At 40.4% G+C, this 17941-nt stretch overlaps 1 protein-coding gene across 2 annotated transcripts in view; it reads right to left on the bottom strand.

Moving 5' to 3' along the window:
• Positions 1–17941, bottom strand: part of dlc1 (DLC1 Rho GTPase activating protein) — a 363786-nt gene that overhangs the window by 128644 nt on the left and 217201 nt on the right. The window lies entirely within an intron of this gene.

The following is a 17941-nucleotide window of genomic DNA, read 5'->3' as shown; positions in this document are numbered from 1 at the left end:
GGGTGTGTGTAGATATTGGACTCAGTATGGGTTTGGACGCAGGCAGCAGAATTCTGTATAATCTCAATTTATGGGGTGTATAATATGGAAGAAATTCAACCATCAGTGTGTGGGAATAATCAAATCTAGAGCTAACAAAAGTGATATGGTAAGGACACGTTGTTGATGTGATGCCCATCTTGGGGTCAGATGTGGTCCCAAGGTTGCGAATAGTCTTGAATCTAAATTGCATGAGTATCAGCACATTTACTTCATTAAAATGTAAGATGTGAAATCCCGAGATGGCCTCATGTTTACTTTGGCAGTGAGTTAACTGCATTGACTTTAAACGTCATTTGATTACCATGCCAAGATTTGGCCAGTACAGCTTATGTGTGTGCATACACTTCATGAGAAATTTCAAATAAAAACAGGAATCAAAGCTGACCTCCTCCTCACAGACTCCACGTTCTGTAAAATCACATCACTTTCACTGCTAATGATAAATATTACAGATCAATTACACTGGCATCAGGCCAAGAAGAAACTCTCCTTTGCTGTTTTAATAACACTCATTTATTGAGAAGGTCCAGACCACAAACAAAGAGGAACGGTAACAGCTATGAGAACTCAACTAAAACAGAGATCCAGCAACATCTGGAAGTCATCATTCCTGTGAAATGCCTTCCACTGACGCAATGAAGCCCTCCAGATGTTAAGAAAACTGTAGCTGTTTTAATTATTAACAAATAGCCTTAAACATAGTGATGATGACTCATATAAAATGGGTGAGAAATGTTACTTTTAAAATTTGTTTCTGCTTTTGCTTTTCTGTCAGATTTCAGGGAAGAATAAACTACTTTGTTTTATGTTTCCCATGCTGCTGTGCTTCAGTGTTGCTGTTGTTTTGTAAGTAAGCAGCAGCCATTTTTCACAGAACAAAATTCCATAGCAGCAATGAAATAAGTGACCATTTGATCTATTTTGGTGATAGTGGTTGTGGGAGGAGTCCAGTTAGAACAACAAACAAATTTAGTTGGTCTGTAAATAGTGCATGAATAAACCCTTCAGACCTCAACATGCCATCTTGCCCAAAGAACCACAATTCTGATCCTTGTAGCACCTCTTTTCGTACGGCACTAGAATATCTCCTACTCCTCATAACCCATTTACACGGAAAGCCTTTCTGCCAGTGCTTTTACCCGCTCCTGTTGACCTAAGGGCATTTAAGAGTCAGGCATGTGGTGTGAGGCTGGTGGCATAAAAAAGGTGAGAGCTGGCACAAATAAGGTGGAAAGACATTGGAGCTTAGTTGGGATTGTATGACAGTCCCACAATGGTCACTTTCAGGTATTTACTCTCAATTCATTTTCATAGCTTCCCACAGCAAAACGTGCCAGGAATTATCTTGGAGCTTCTGCTCCCCAGATTGGATTTCAACCAGCCCAAAGCAAAGTCACAGAGTGAAAGACGTTTAGAAAAATTCCTGTTGAGTATCTCTGGGATATTAATCCATTACAATAGCAAGTATGTTTTCATTTATTTTTCACTGTTTTCTCCTATTGCATTGCATATTTTTTCATATCTCACATTTGCCTTTACATCTGCCGCACATCTTCTTGTATCTATAAAAAAGCAAAATGCTACAGATATTGAAAATCTCCTGGGCTCTACCTTCCCTTTTGTCTTCCTGCCCTTCCCCCGCTTTCTCTGGAACTTAAAATGTATTTGATTTCTAACCTTTCCCAGTTCTGATGAAAGGTCACTGACCTGCAATATCAGCTCCCCTTCCCATTTATAACTATATCTTGTCTTGTGTATCAAATGAATTTTATGTTTGCATTTTTCACCCTGAAGTAATGGCATGCTTAATGCCACTTCTCAGCAGGTTGTTGCTCAGACTGTATCCTTATATTTCTCTAGAAACAACAACTAAAACAAAACCTTGTCAGTATTAAAATTAACAGGATTAAAGGCTACTTCCCAATGTAATGACATTCTTTTCTTTCCCACATCAATAACATTTCTTTCATTCTTCCATTTTTTTCTGAAAACATCACTTATTTGCAATCACAACACCTGCCAACCACTCTTCAGTGCTCTGCACAACTAATGTTTGAACATTGATCATGATTCTATTTAGGTAGGCAAATTAAATAAGGAAGATCCACAGCAGGACATGATCTGTCTGTATGCAACATCTGGGCATTTGCTCTTATGTTCTTATTCTTTTTAACAAAATAAACTTTATTCATAATAAAAGAAACTATATACAATAATAAAACAGTTCAAACCTTTACATTCGTGTACAGTTCCATTCTTAGTGTTACCTTTTTATATATAAAAAACACAGCACCGATGCCACACACGTGGCTCCCTGGGGTGATACCCCAATCCCAAAATTACAACATCTGAGGGGCTTCCTCGCCTGACCCCACCCCTCCTTCCCCTGTGGCAGAAGAACCCTAAACTGTCGTCTTTCCCCACCGAGCCCTTGCGTTGGCTGCACCCAGCTTCAGTGCGTCCCTCAGCACGTACTCCTGCAGCCTGGAATATGCCAGTCGGCAGCATTCCCCTACGGACATCTCGCAGTGCTGGGAGACCAACAATTTTCGGGCAGACCAAAGGGCGTCTTTCACCGAATTGATGACCTTCCAGCAGCAGTTGATGTCCGTCTCTGTGTCTGTCCCCGTGAACAGCCTGTAGGTCAGAGAATCCTCTGTTACGCAGCTGCTGGGGATGAAGCATGACAAGGACCCCTGCATCTTTCTCCACACCCTCCTTGCAAACCGACAGCCCGCAAAGAGGTGGGCGACTGTCTCGTCCCCAGCGCAGTCCTCCTGGGGGCAGTGCGCGCTGGGGGTGATGGCATTCTTATTGCTAGCTGGATTGGTCTTGTAGAGAGCTGATACTGTTTGTCACTTACAGCCCTCCCTCATCAGAATAATTAGCACTCCACATTAAACATGTGAGAAACATTGTAGGTAGCACAGAAAGTACACCAAATGATTGGGGTGTAGCGGCTAGCTACACACTACAAAATGAAGACACAGCGTCGCTGGTTTTGAAATCAGAGGTCGAATGCCGACAGGGGCGCGGTGCGCCTTTAATATCCGAAAACTTCCCGCGCTACAGTTCCCATGCTGACGTCACGCGCGGGTCACCTGACCTTCCCGCATGCGGGCTTTCCCAGCCCAACGATGGGGAAGAAGGAGGGCCCTGTGCCATCTTGGATCGGGGCCTCTGACGATGTTGTGATGTCGGAAGTTGGTTCGATGCCGGTGCGGTGAGTCGCTACAGGGGCTTCAATGTCCATTGCCAAGATAAGCTTTGAAGCCCCACCAGCGGTCAGATTACATCTATGGTAAATTGTGAGAGAACTGACACAAAGAGAAAAACCTATTTGACTTCTCCCCTACTAAATTGCATAAGGACAGACAACCAAAACGCTGCAGGAACTCAGAGGGTCAGATGAAGATCTCGACCTGAAACGTCGACTGTCTATTTCCCTCCATAGATGCTGCCTGACCAGTTGAGTTCCACCAGTGTTTTATGTGTTGCTCCATATTCCAGCATCTGCAGTCTTTTGGGTCTGCATAAGGACAGGATTGGTAGGAATATCCGCTGCACAGTCCATGTGGAGTTAATTCAATTTTATTGTGGAGATGAGTGGCATTCTTATTTTCTAAATAAGATAGATTAAGAATAAGCTGAGCAAATGAAAGCAGGGTAACCATGAAGTCCTAAGAACTATCAACAGCAGCAGAAGAATATTCTACCACAATCTGTTGTGAGATTACGAACATCTGAATTAGGAGCAAAATAGGCCACTCAAACCCTTAATCCTACCCTATCATTTAATCAGATCACAGTTTATCTGATTGTCACCTCAACTCTGCATTCTTGACTACCCACAGTAACCTTTCATCTCTTTGCTTATCAAGGATCTGTCTACCACTGCTTTAAAAACATTCAAAGACTCTTCTTCCACTACCTTCTGAGAAAGAGAATTCCAAAGACTCCCGAACATCTGAGAGAAAATATTTCTCCTCATGTCTATCTTAAATGGATGACCCCTTATTTTAAACCAAAGATCACTCTCCATCCAATCTTTCAAGACCCTTCAGGCACTTATACATTTCAATTAAGTCACCTCTCACTTTCCTAAATTCCAGTTGATAGAAGTCATGCCTGTCCAACATTTCCTCATAAGACAGGCATCCCAGGTGTCAGTCTGGTAAACCTTCTCTAAACTATTTCCAGCACATTAGCATCTATCTCAAATATCTTATACTACTGTTAACATCAAGCCTTTTGGCCAACCCTGATCCAAAGAGCATACCAAGGTGCATCACCTTCTCTTAGGACTTAGTCTAAGCCTGCACGCCGTGAAAGTAGCGTATTTTAGATAGATAAGTGATTTCACAACCAATGGATCTGATAGAGCTCTGCAGTCCTGTTTAGTTTTATACATATATTATGAGAAACATTTATAACCTATATTATGTGTATTTGCCCAAAGCTGAAAATGTTACAAGATGTGGGATCCATAATACCAAGAGCAGTTACTGATCGATGCAAAGATGCTATTAGCAGCATTGCCTCCCTACCTCCTCTGGTTGTGAAAGTTATTATTTTGAGAATATAACATGAGGAATGAATAATTCATTGTCAACTTGAAGTAAAGAGGTAGAAAATAGCAATATTGGCATAGAAGAATAAAGGAGTAAAGTATGGTCATTGCTGTTAAAACATAGATCATTTTCTTAGAGAAACTGCTCCAGTAAGTTATGTGCAAAGCAACTGAGATCTCTGCTACCTGCCCAACTGTAACCCAGCAGAATAAAACTAAAATATATAAATATTAGTTGATAATAAGGAGAAAAGGAAAGTCCATCACAATAAACAGAAAACAAAGGATTACTTTTAACAAACACCTTAGTAGGATTGATGTTGAGGTGTTAAAAGTGTAATAAACACTCACATGTAGTCAATTTACTGGAGAAGCCTTAACTTTAAAAATACTAATATTTGCTGGGACAATAAACAGAAGTAAACTTTTGTAACATGCACAGAAAATTCCATGCTACAAAAAATTAAAATACAAGTTGTATACAAGTTGTGACACCAGCAAAAATAATTAATTAAATGATGAGTAAACAACTGACAAAACAGGAAACAAGCAAACGTGGCATTTTCCAATGAATAATAACAGTGACAAAGGTCACACTTTAAGTAGTAGAGAGTTACTGCCTCAGCCATTTCTATGTTCCTGGCTTATAGGAGCCCAGTGCAAATCTGGTTGAGTGTGGTGTTTGGGTGGTGAAGGCATTGGGAGAATAATCTATTTCAGGATCATGGGCTTGATCTCTGAAGATTCAAATGGAAAATTTTCTTAAAAATTTCAGCATGGTACCTACACTGGGGGAAATATGTAGAGATTTCAGGATGAGGATACAACATTTCAACTCTCACATGGCTATGGGCTGAATGGCTTCCTCCTCTACTGCCAATTTCCATGATTCTTTGATGGCACCCTATTTCAGACAAATGCTCCTTCATCATGCTCTTCAATCTGTCAGTGCGCAAACCGTGCCATAATAGATGACATCAGCAAATGCCTTGATAATGAAGACATCACTCTCTGACTCAGCAACGTCTGATGCGATCAGCAGCTGCTGTTCCGAGCTGGTTCCATCGTGGCGTGGGACCGTCTCACAGATAGAGTCGAGGCATACAAACAATATTCTAAACTTATTATTAGAGGTACACTGACTGTTAACAATTTTAATTGTATTATGAATTTCAGAATGTAATGCATAATGCTAAATCGTATATTGTCATAGACTCTCTTTCCAGCCCTTAGTGGTCATTCAAGCTTTACACCAGTCATTAACACTTGGAAATTTGTGTCAGAGTCCAGCATAAAGCTGGCAGAAAGTGTGAGGGTGAGTAACGAATGGCTTCCAGTGATGCTGAATAATACCTAGATTACTGGCCAAGGCTGCCATTATACCAGCTCTGAAGGTCTTCTAGAACAGAAATAGAAGATCCCATGGGACGACTTTAAACAAAACCAGGGACATTCTTGCAGGGCAACATAAAAGGCACTGTACCGCAGGTCTCAGCCCTGAACGTCAACTGTCCATTTCCCTCCATAGATGCTGCCTGGCCCACTGAGTTCCTCCAGCACTTTTTGTGTTGCCCCAGACTCCAGCATCTGCAGTCTCTTGTGTCTGCATTCTTGCTGGTCACGTAGCCAGTTGTTATTCCTCAATCAACATCATAGAAACAGTAATTCCAAACATTCATTATCCTTTGTGGGACCTTGTTGTGCACTAATTATCTTTTTTAAGTTATTCACTCTTTGTGATGCCAATATCACAGACAAAGTAATCCCTAATTGTTCTTGATAAAGTGGTGGTTATCCACCTTCTTGAACCACTGCAGACCTTCCCACAATGTTGTTAGGGGGAGTTCCGGGATCTATCCCAGTGGCAATGAAGAACCTGTGATGTATTTCCAAGTCAGGATGGTGCGTAATGACATGCTGCCTTCATTACCATCTATAATTTGGGCAGAACAGTGGTGCAGCTTGTAGAGCTGCAGCCTCATGGCGTCAGACACCCAGGTTCAATTCTGACCTGACTGTGTGGAGTTTGCATATCCTCCCCTGTGACAGCAGAAGTTTTCTCTGGGACTCCGGTTTCCTCCCACATCCAAAAGGTGTATGTGTTGGTAGGTTAATTGGCCACCATAAACTGTCCCTATTGTGTAGGTGAGTGGTAGAATCTCAGGGGAGTTGATGACAAAAACATGGGGAGAATAAGGAATGGGATTAGGAGAGATGGGTGGTTGACAGTCGGTGTGGTGTCAATGGGCTGAAGGCCTGTTTCTGTGCTGCATCTCTGTATGACTCTATGACACTACAACAGAGGTCACACACTAAAGAACATCGTTGGATCTACCTTGAAACACCCTGAAAAGTAACATATAATTGCCTAATAAATAGTAATAATAGATAATATAAATATATATACGTCCTGAAGAAGGGTCCTGACCCAAAATGTTGACCACCTGCTTTTCTCCACAGATGCTGCCTGGCCTTCTGAGTTCCTCTAGCATCATCGTGTTTTTCATCTAGATTCCAGCAACTGCAGTCCTTTGTTTCTCTCATATATAAATGCAAGTTCTTCTTCACCCACTTTATACTGATTCCATTGTGAATGGTGTATGTATGCTGGTTAGCAGCAAGCTTTCTCCATGCACCTGCTGAGATTTTGATGGCCTTTACACCTTGCTATTAGCCATTGAAACTTATAACCATGTGGCCAAACAGTGTTGACAATAAATGTTTAATCTAATTCCTGCTTCAACTGGTCTATGATGTGCCTTGGACGAGCGGGAACTTGCCTCTCAAACTTTTCAATCACGGAACCATTGAAATCTATGACACAAGAACCACTGAAATTTATGACCAGTCAAAAAAGAAGCATCAGGACTGTTTCGACTTCCCAGCTCTTGCTCTGCAGGCATGTAGGTTTGGCAAATCAAGTACTCATCTATGTACTTTCAAAATGTATTGAGGATCTCTGTCTCAACCAAACCTGTTTAGTAGTGAACTCCAGAATTCCACCACTCTTTGGATGAAAAGATTTTCCTCAACTTCCCTCCAGTCTTTATAAGTATTAACTAAGTCTATCCCCTCATTATTGATCTTTTTGATAAAACAAATAGGTCCTTCTTGTTCACCTTATCTGGGCCTCCGATAATTTTATACAACTAGAATGCATAGGTTCAAGTGACAGGGGATCTGAGGGGGAATTTTATCACACAAAGAGTAGTTGGTATCTGGAATGAGCTGCCAGAGGAGGTGGCGGAGGTAGGAACAGTAACAACATTTAAGAGGCACTTGGACAGGTACTTGAATAAGCAGGGCATAGAGGGATATAGAATTAATGCAGGCATTTGGGATTAGCATAGAAAGGCATGATTGTTGGCATTGACGTAGTGGGCCAAAAGATCTGTTTCTGTGCTGTACAACTGTATGACTCTCTATGAATTTGATATGATCTCCTCTTGTTCGCTTTTATTCAAAACAAAACACTACCTGCTTGTTCCAATCTGTCTATCAAACTAAGTTGTTCCAGTCCTGACAACATCTTCATAAATCTCTTCGGTACCTTCTCTAGTGCTTTCACATCTTTTCAGTGGTATGGTGACCAGAATTGTACATAGTGCTCTAGCTATGGCTCAACTAGTGTCTTATACAGTTTTAGAGTGACTGCCTTGCTTTTACATTCTGTTAAGTGAGTTCTTCATACCTCTTGCCAAAGAGTTTATAGCCCATGAATGAGCAGACAGTCATTTTCAATTAGCAGTATGACACCTCCAGTAATTTAGTTGATGTTCTGCACCTTTTGCCTTCCTGGAGGCCCAAATGCCTTCTTATTGCGGATCTTAAAGCTGTTCTCTTCCTATTGACTGACCCACTCTGTGGAATATAATTCCCCTGTTTCGGTCATGACTGAAAACTGAAAAAAAGATGTTTAAAGTAACATTTGCAAATTCTCTCTAATAATATTTAGTCATGCAATTACCGTCAAACAGCAATTTCCTGGAACAAATCCTTAATATATGAGAAGTGATTTTTTTAGAAATATGGATGGTTACATTCGCTGGAATTTTCCAACAGAAAGCCATCACATTTCCTGATAATTTTCAGTTGCCCCAGGTATAAGTAGAGGTGATGGTCAGATTAGTGTTGGCCATGCAGCAATGTTTTGTTGACTTTAGCATGTTGATTCTGAGAAGATTCCCAAGACTAACAAATGGAGTAAAGCCTGAAATATTTTATGAATCAAGCCTTTGTAGCCAGGATTCGACACCGAGTTTGCTGAAAATATAAACTTTCAGTGCACATAGTAACAGAAAATAATCATAGGTCATTTCAAGAGGTTGCACCCAAAAATTAATTCCAATAGCCTGAAAATTGCTGTTAACCTGTTTAGTGCACCTGCTAGCATGTTGAGGAATATCTCAAAGCATATAATTACTAATCTACTCACATCATTTTGGATTTTTGAATTTACATTGCTTAGGGTAAATTTTGCTAAAAATAAATTCTAGTTTGGCAATACTTAAGAAGAAAATAAGCTTCATTCTAAAAGGCATCTGGACAACAGTTTGAAGACCACTGATTAGGATCCAGCTAGAACTCAGATGACTAAATATGGATGTTAGATTTTTATTGGAAACCATCTTCTGGTGAATAACACACATTCTATATTTGACAAAAAAAACAAAACCACTTCTGCAGATGGTTAAAATTCAATGTAAAATTTTCATTTGGCATTCAGGATCATGGTGCATAAATTCTACTTGAAGCAATTTGAAAAGAATTATATTTCTTTCTATTTTCTCCTGAAACATTTGTAGCATTCCTCCAACTCCTGTTATTGGAGAAACTGCCACATTAAACACTAATACTTGACAGGTTGCTTGGCCTTCATTCTTTGCTGATGCCTCATCTCCACATGAACACTAGCCCTTATCCTATTTGTATGTATAATTCCATCAAATCATTTTTTTCTCATTTTGCAAATAAGACGAATAATTATATAGTTCACAACTTGAGCAGTAATTGAAAATGATAATTGTCTATGTGGGAAATACAATGTCATAGAGAAACAAAGGACTGCAGATGCCGGAATCCAGATGAAAAACACTACGATGCTGGAGGAACTCAGCAGGCCAGGCAGCATCCGTGGAGAAAAACAGATGGTCAACATTCTGGGTCAGGACTCTTCTTCAAGACTGAAGATAAGAAAAGGGGAAGCCCAGTATATAGGGGGGAAAACAGAGCAGTGATAGCTGGACAAGAGGGGAGGCAAGGTGGGCAGGTACGCAGGCACGGATGGAGCGCAGGTGTTCTACACTGGTGAGATGCTCTGTGTGACCTCCTCTACATTGGAGAGACCAAACGCAGACCAGGTGACCGTTTCGTAGAACACCTGCACTCTGTCCGTAACCGCGATCTGCATCTCCCCGTTGCCAGTCACTTCAACTCCCACTCCCACACTATCACTGATATGTCAGTCCTCGGCCTCCTCCACTGCCAGGAGAATTCCAAGTGCAAACTGGAGGAACAGCACCTCATTTTCTGTCTTGGAACCTTGTAGCCTAATGCATGAACATTGAATTCTCTCACTTTAAGTAAACCACACCCCACCCCTCACCATGCCTCATTTCTTCCCTTTCCTAGCCTAGCTCTCTTTTTTCTCCTTGCCTGTTTCTTTGTAATTCCTCTCCTCCTGTCCCCCATGGGGCACCTGCCTCCATACCTTCAACCCATCCCCCTGTGGATCTACTCTCTCCTCCTCCCCCACATCTGCCTATCACTATCTCTTACCTGCATCTACCTATCACCACCTTGTGCCCACTCCGCCTCTCCTCTTTTGTCCATCTATCACTGCTCTGTTTTCCCCCCATATGCTGGGCTTCCCCTTTTCCTAACTTCAGTTCTGAAGAAGGGTCCTGACCCGAAACGTTTACCGCCTGCTTTTCTCCACGAATGATGCCTGTCCTGCTGAGTTCCTCCAGCAGCTTGTTGTTTTTTCAGTGCAATGTCTTTCTTTATGCAAGGCTTTTACTTTCTGCTTATGGATCTTTCATGATGCCAGTGTATGTAAGTAGAGGCAAATATTTTGATGTGTGAGTGCTTCCCTGGTAGGTTAGGCATCCCCAGATAAAATACCAGCAAAAAACATATCATCCTCCTCCATTTCTGCCCATTCTAATGTTATCCCACCATTAGTCACATCTTCCTATCAGGGACCACTCTCTTTGTAACTCCCTGGTTAGCTTAACACTCCCCATCTACTCGACCTGTCCCCTGACACGTTCCCCTGCAACATCTGTCCCTTCACCTCCTCCTGTCCCTTCATGTCCTGCCTCACCACCATCCAGGGACTTAAACAGCCCTTCCAAGTGAGGCAGAGGTTCACCTGCACCTCCTCCAACTTGGTCTCCTTCATTTAGCGCTCATGATGTGGCCTACTCTACATTGAGTAGACTGGAGCGTAGACATTGAGTGTAGACTGGGCGACCGGAGCACCTGTGTTTTGTCTTCAATGGACATTTCAACCTTCCAGTTGCTTGTCCTTTAAAATTCTCCTTCCCACTCCCACAACAACTCAATGGCATTAATAGTGAATTTTTCAATTCCAGGTAATCCATTGTGTTCTATCCCACTGTGATAAGACTATTGAACAGTTCCCTTATACGATGAGATGGACTCTTGACCTCACAATCTACCTTGTTGTGAACTGGCACCTTATTGTCTACTTGCAATGCACTTCCCTGTAGCTGTGCTCTGTTATTGTTTTTACCTGTATTACCTCGATGCACTCTGTACTAACCCAATGTATCTGCACTGTGTAATGAATTGATCAGTATGAACAGTATGCAAGACAAGTTTTTCACTGTACCTCGGTACAAGTGGCAATAATAAACCTATACCAATACCACCCACACCCCTGGTGTTTTCCTTCCACCCACACACACTCACCCATCCATCTAGTTCTCTTCTTCATTTGTTCATCTTTCCCAGCCCCCCACCCCCTTCCCCTGTTCTTGGTCACAGGAACTAAATCTATAACCTAATAATGACTGCTTCCCACACCACCAGGCTCAAGAACAGCTACTTCCTTTCAATAATTTGGTTCTTGAACCAACTGGCCAAACCCTAATCACTGCAGTTTAGCAAAACTATGACCAATTGTCACTAAAATTGTGTTCAAATTGTGTTCTCTCTTGTAAAAACTATGTTTAATTTATTTTTAATTTATGTTTTTCTTTTGAATGCTGCTTGTATGATGCTATGTGCTGGTGATGCTGCTGCTAATAAGTTTTTCATCACACCTGTGTTTACATGAACTTGTACATATGACAATAAACTTTAATTTGACTTTGACTTTGAAAGCCAGTTCAGTACACCCTACAGCCAAGATCTTATTGAATGGCAGAATGGCAGGAGGAGATGAAAGGCCTACTCCTACTCCAATTTTTATATCTATGGTCTGCTCTATGAAATATTTTGCATGTATCATCGTGGATGAATTTCAGATAATTTACACTTTTGCCTTAATGGCCAAAAAGAAAGCATATAATGTTGAAATCAAGGTAACCATTTATTTCTAACTCAGGTTTACATTATTAATGGATCTTGGTATTCTAATTCATCATTGAAGAAACAGGACCAAGGATATTCCTTGCCCAAGTCTCTGGCATTATGAAGTTCCAATGGGATATAATTTTGAAAGAAGAAATAGGACCAACTTGTCTGACCTTCAGCAAATGGATTCCTAAATGTTATTGGCTGCAGGAGGCTTATAGAGAAGGTGGATATCCTGGCTGTAAAGTACTTTATCACAACCACACTACCCCTTGTTGTTATTATATCCACATTATAACACAAGTAATAAATCTATATTTATCAATAAATCCTTTAACATAAAAGTACGTTCTAAAGAACTTCATAAGGAAGAGAAAGCCACCAATGAAAAAAATGAGTAAATATGATGTGATCCAGGGCACAGTTGTAAAGGAAGGTTTTGAGTTGGCATTTAGCAGTGAGGATAGGAAGGAAGTGAAAGGGTTAGAGAGAATACAGCTTTAGAGAGTAGGATTTGTAATTGGTGTAATTTGTCATGTCCAAGCAGCTGCTCACTAATGAGTTCGGAACAAAAAAATCCACCTAAAAATTCACAAAATTACTTGCAACTCAGCTGTTTTTGGGTCAGTGTTGAATGCTGCTGATATCCAGCTGTTGATTCCAGTGCTTTCTGTTTTAGCTTGATTCACAAAATAAGGCCCATTACAAATGTTTAGAGCCTCATGAGAATGGAAAATATGAAAACAAACACTTTGTGCAATAGTTCTGCTTCAGAGCATCCCTATAGGTCAGTGTGTGACTATTGTTTCTGGCCTTCCTCAGTGGGACATATTAATAACCACGTGGGTCATTTGAGGCTTCTGTTAGATATACTTGAAACAATTAGCGAACACAAATGCATTCCTGATATCAATGACTGGATCAGCAGAATTTTACAATTATGAGGAAATGAGGTGTAATTACAGAGGTCTGGTGGCACAGGGGAAAATTTGAGTCTAAAGGAAGGAAGGAAGTCATTAAAGATTTCATTTGATCCCATTAGGCCATCTGATGTGCCAAGCTGTAGCAGTGTGTAACGCATATAAAATTACCTGTTGAAGCATAATAAACCTTATGAGAAACCACATTATCAGTATATCCCTGCAGGTACTTTAGTGGTGATGCTACTGAGCCATCTGCTATTGGACCTCAGTGCAGACACTTGTGCAAATACTCTGGGGAGAGGAGTTGGGGGTGGGGGGAGATCTGAAAAAGACATTTGTTCTAATTATACATAACCAAGGGCAAGAACTGTAAACAACTTCCTTTCTTTCTGCTGTCTCCTACTTTCAGAAAACACATCCAGTAAACGTAATTTTGAATGAAATTCAGATTTGCTGCCCAATTTTTGAATTTCAAGCCATCCTTGTCAATGTTTTGACACTTAGCCTGATCATACCTAGCAACCAATGACCAGAAAATAACAACTGATCACTTTCAGAGCAGACCTTAGAAGCTTCACAGCTTCCACTGAATATAAGCAGCAGACAGGGCAAGAACTGACAGTATCTGTATTAATAAAAGGACAGAGTCTTTACAACACTCAGAAAATATATTTTGTGTGCTGCCAAATGGAATTTCCTCTAAGTGGAATTCTCATTTTCACAATCTTTATTCTTTTCTTACTTGTGTACAAAAATAACAAAGAATTCATCTGCTACAACGTTTCCAGCATTGGTAGAAAATATTCTGCACTACTAATGTAATTAGAAAAAAATCATTTAACGGGACTGCTATTTTTTATAACATTTTATTAAAATTAAACCTTTGATTAGAATCCACCAGAAAGATCAGTCACTGGGTCAGAACCTTGTTATGCTGAGTTCTGACACTGAATTTTCGAGTTGGCATACTGGGGGCAGATCGCTTCTGTCTGTCTGAACATGGCTATAGGCATGGAAAGGAAAAGGATCAGGGTCAGTGTCTCCTCTGTCAAGAACTGATGCTCCTCAGGCCTTCTTTAGGACCAGTGGCACATTTGTTCAGACTAAGCGTAACTTTCCATCAACTGCAATGGAAAGGTAGATTATCCACAGACTGAAAGGAGGCGACAGGTCACTATCATCTGTACTGCATCACTGCTGAAGGCTAATTTCACTACAGTAATCTGCCATTATGGCATTGCACATATAGTTTGATCATTGACTACTTATCTACATGACAAACAATATCTACATGACGAGAAAATGGTTACAGCAAACCACAGATCAATAACATATTTAGGAATGGCACAAAGCATCTTAAGGTCTCTGCTTGTAGAATTCTGCGACAAAGGTTAACTGCTGTCTTTCATAAATAAAACTGAGGACTTTCAGACTGCAGTTTGTTGTCTTTTTTCATTATTCTAAGTCTGATTGATTTATACAATGTCTGTTCATGTGTGACTCTGAACTGTGAGTGTTACAGGACAACTTGGTCTGATGCTTTTCTGTCATTTGAAACATAACACAGCTAAAATCCTCAATTAAGTATTTCAAGCTTGACAACAGATTTGATGGGAGGCTGGTCCTGTAATATTAAAGAAGTATTAACTTTTCCGGGGAGATGCAGAAACCCCAATTTTTCTGACATGCTACCAAATGAATGCAACAGAGTTCTCTTACCAGCCATTCTATGTCCCTGAGAGTGATCGTTGATTATTTGCAAATTAAGGGAAACCTGGGTTCATTAAAATAGAAGTTTTACCAACAGCTGCTGAGGTGACTGTCACCTTACTAACCTAGGTAAGATATAAACCTGGGACTTCAAGGCAACCCACTGCTTAGCTAATCTGACGAAAGGTCTTCGACCTGAAACATTAATTGTATTTCTCTTTTTAGAGATTCTGCCTGACCTGCTGAGTGTTTCCAGGATTTTCTGTTTTTATTTCATATTTCCAATGTCTGCAGCTGTTTGATTTTCATTTGCTCAGCTAATACAATCTGGTTTTGTTCCCTGTGGGGATTAGGTACCTTCTGTTACCCCAACCATGTGGACATTTTTATAGGTGAGCCAGAGAGCCAAATCACTCCCAAATTTCTCCTCATGCAATGTCCATCAAGTTGTTTCACAAGCAGAAGTGAAACAATTTTATTAATGTAACTGCCGTTTTTCTGAAATAAAACAGAAATTACACCATGGGCCAGTCAGCTTTTGTAAAACAAACAGGTGATGACATTTTAGATAGGTTCTCTTCATTATATTGATGCTGAATGACCTACTGTGGACTTCTAACATTTGTTTTTATTAGCTATGGAAACACTGGTGTTCTTTTTTCACTTCCATAATTGAGAGACACTTACGTCAGTGTTACCACTCTGACAGACACTGCCGGAGATACCTGCTAATTCAACACAAACCATAGAGTCTGCAAGGCTCCGATTGCCCAAACTGACTGCCGGGTTTCCCACAACTTCAAAGTACTCCAATAATTCTAATGTGTTTTAGAACATCCTGAGGTCATGAAAGGTGCTCTATAAATGGAAGTGTTTTCTTTTTTTATGTGTTGCTTTTGATAACCATGCCAAAGGAAATATGGAGCATGAATTTTTATATCCATATTATAATGTAACACTGTCTTGGAGGTAGATTTCCTTTGGAGACAATCTTTGTAAAATAAATGATTCGCTGTAAATGTCATTGAAACAAGATCATCTGACTGAAGTCGTTTCTAGGGGTTGGGGCAGAATAGCTAAATAGCCATCACTTTAATTTTTTGGCATTGCAAACACTATTTTTCTCTTTCACACCACTTTTAACACTCCTGGCCAAAATAATTCACTCCTCAAATCAGGGAGAATTCCCTGTCCAGACTTGTGAGCAGGCATGACGCAGAGCCTTTCTGGCGTTCACTTCCATGGAAAACTAGTGACATTCGGAACACAAACAACCAGATCGTACTGCAGAACTGGTGGAAGTATTCCCGGAATTGGGTCATTAGCAAAACCCTTGCGTTCTTGTCATTGAATATTTGAAAGGAGATTGTCTGGTTTGGCACTCCTAGCACAAACCATGAGCCCATATCAGGAAATTATACACATCAGCTCATGAGTTTTCACTCCTTAATTTTGCTCACAGAAAGTTATGGGCTTGGGGTGTACAATTTCCTAAATACGCAGTCCTGGTGTGTGCTAGGATAGTTGAAGTAGTAAATCTCTTTTTAACTGTCCTGCCATAACCTCATAATTCTGTAATATTTGCTTTATCTGTCATGTTTTATTGTATCACAAAGCCTGTTCTGTATCCTATTGTGATGTGAGATCAGTACAAAATGTTTTTGGAATGTTTGATTTAAATTTAAATATTTAAAGATTAAAATTCTTATCATGCAATTGCATTACTTTCTTGGACGTGCCTAATACCTTCCCAACCTGTCTGATATGTGACCCTTCAACCTGTACCATTGCTTATATCCTCCTAGATATTATACGAATGGTGTTGGGGAGCAGAAATCATTAGGTGCCCCATTTCTGAATCACACTTGTGGAATGAATAGTGCTGTTTTGCAAAGTGATCGCCCAGTCACACCACTCTGACCTTCCTGTCGTTAGCCTCCTGCACTTGTTCCAACGAAGTTCAACATGAGCTTGAGAAGCATCACTTCTGCAGAATTTTGTTGTCTTGCATTTAAGATAAGATATTTATTTATTAGTCACGTGTACATCAAAACACACAGTGAAATGCGTCTTTTTGCATTACTGAGAATGTGCTGGGGGCAGACCGCAAGTGTCGCCACTCTTCTGGCGCCAACATAGCACGCCCACAGCTCCTAACCTGTATGTCTTTGGAATGTGGGAGGAAACCTGAGCACCCGGAGGAAACCCATGCACACAGGGGAGAATGTACAAACTCCTTACAGGCAGCGGCGGGAATTGAACCCGGGTCGCTGGCACTGTAGTAGTTACACTAACCGCTGCACTACTGTGTCATACCCGTTGTCATTTAATGTTTCCTCCTTCCACACTATTACAGAACTCCTTGTTTGTTTTCTCTTCCCCTCCTTCCTTTCTCTGCATTCTAAAACCAGTTTACCTTTAACCATTCCTATTTCTATTGAAAGATCATTGACTGAAAACATTAACTCTGCTTCCCTCTCCACAGATATTGCCTGACCTGTTGGATATCTCCAGCGACTTCTGCTTTTGTTTTCGGATTTCCGGTACCTACAATTTTTAGTTTGGTAAAAATGAAGCGTTCTCATAATAACAAACAGAGTGCTATGCTTACTTATAAAGGGAAATAACATCACAACAAATGATAAGGTGAGTTTTCATGTTGTGCATGTTAGCTATAAGCTACAATCCACTCATCAATGTGTAGGGCACTGCTTATCCAACAAGAGCTTAGTATTACTTAAGGCTGCCAGCCATTTATGCAAATTTTCAGATAAGTGATTGAGTTAAAAGTACTTTGTCTGACAAACCACTGAACCTGTGATGTGAGAACACTGAGTATGATATGAAACAGTTTCTAGATAGACAGGTCTCTGGATTTAGAACAAAACGTTTTGATTGTCAAGCATCTTGCAGGCCACATTCAAGAAGTTGTCAACAAATCAGTGAAATTGGACATATGATGAGTAATATTTAATTGGACTCAATAAACTAGGGAGTCATTCCAAATCTAAACTGCAGATATTACTCTGCTTTATTCTGGCTAGAAATTTAGTAATCAATAATTGTTGCAGTGTCTGCAGTGATAGTTTAATGTACTGTTAATTATAAAAAGAAATAAAAGAATACCAACACTGTAGACTATTGTCGCAACTGG

The sequence above is a fragment of the Pristis pectinata genome, chromosome 2 (genome assembly GCF_009764475.1).
Source record: "Pristis pectinata isolate sPriPec2 chromosome 2, sPriPec2.1.pri, whole genome shotgun sequence".
Taxonomy (NCBI): domain Eukaryota; kingdom Metazoa; phylum Chordata; class Chondrichthyes; order Rhinopristiformes; family Pristidae; genus Pristis; species Pristis pectinata.
This window is presented reverse-complemented; position numbering and strand designations above follow the sequence as displayed.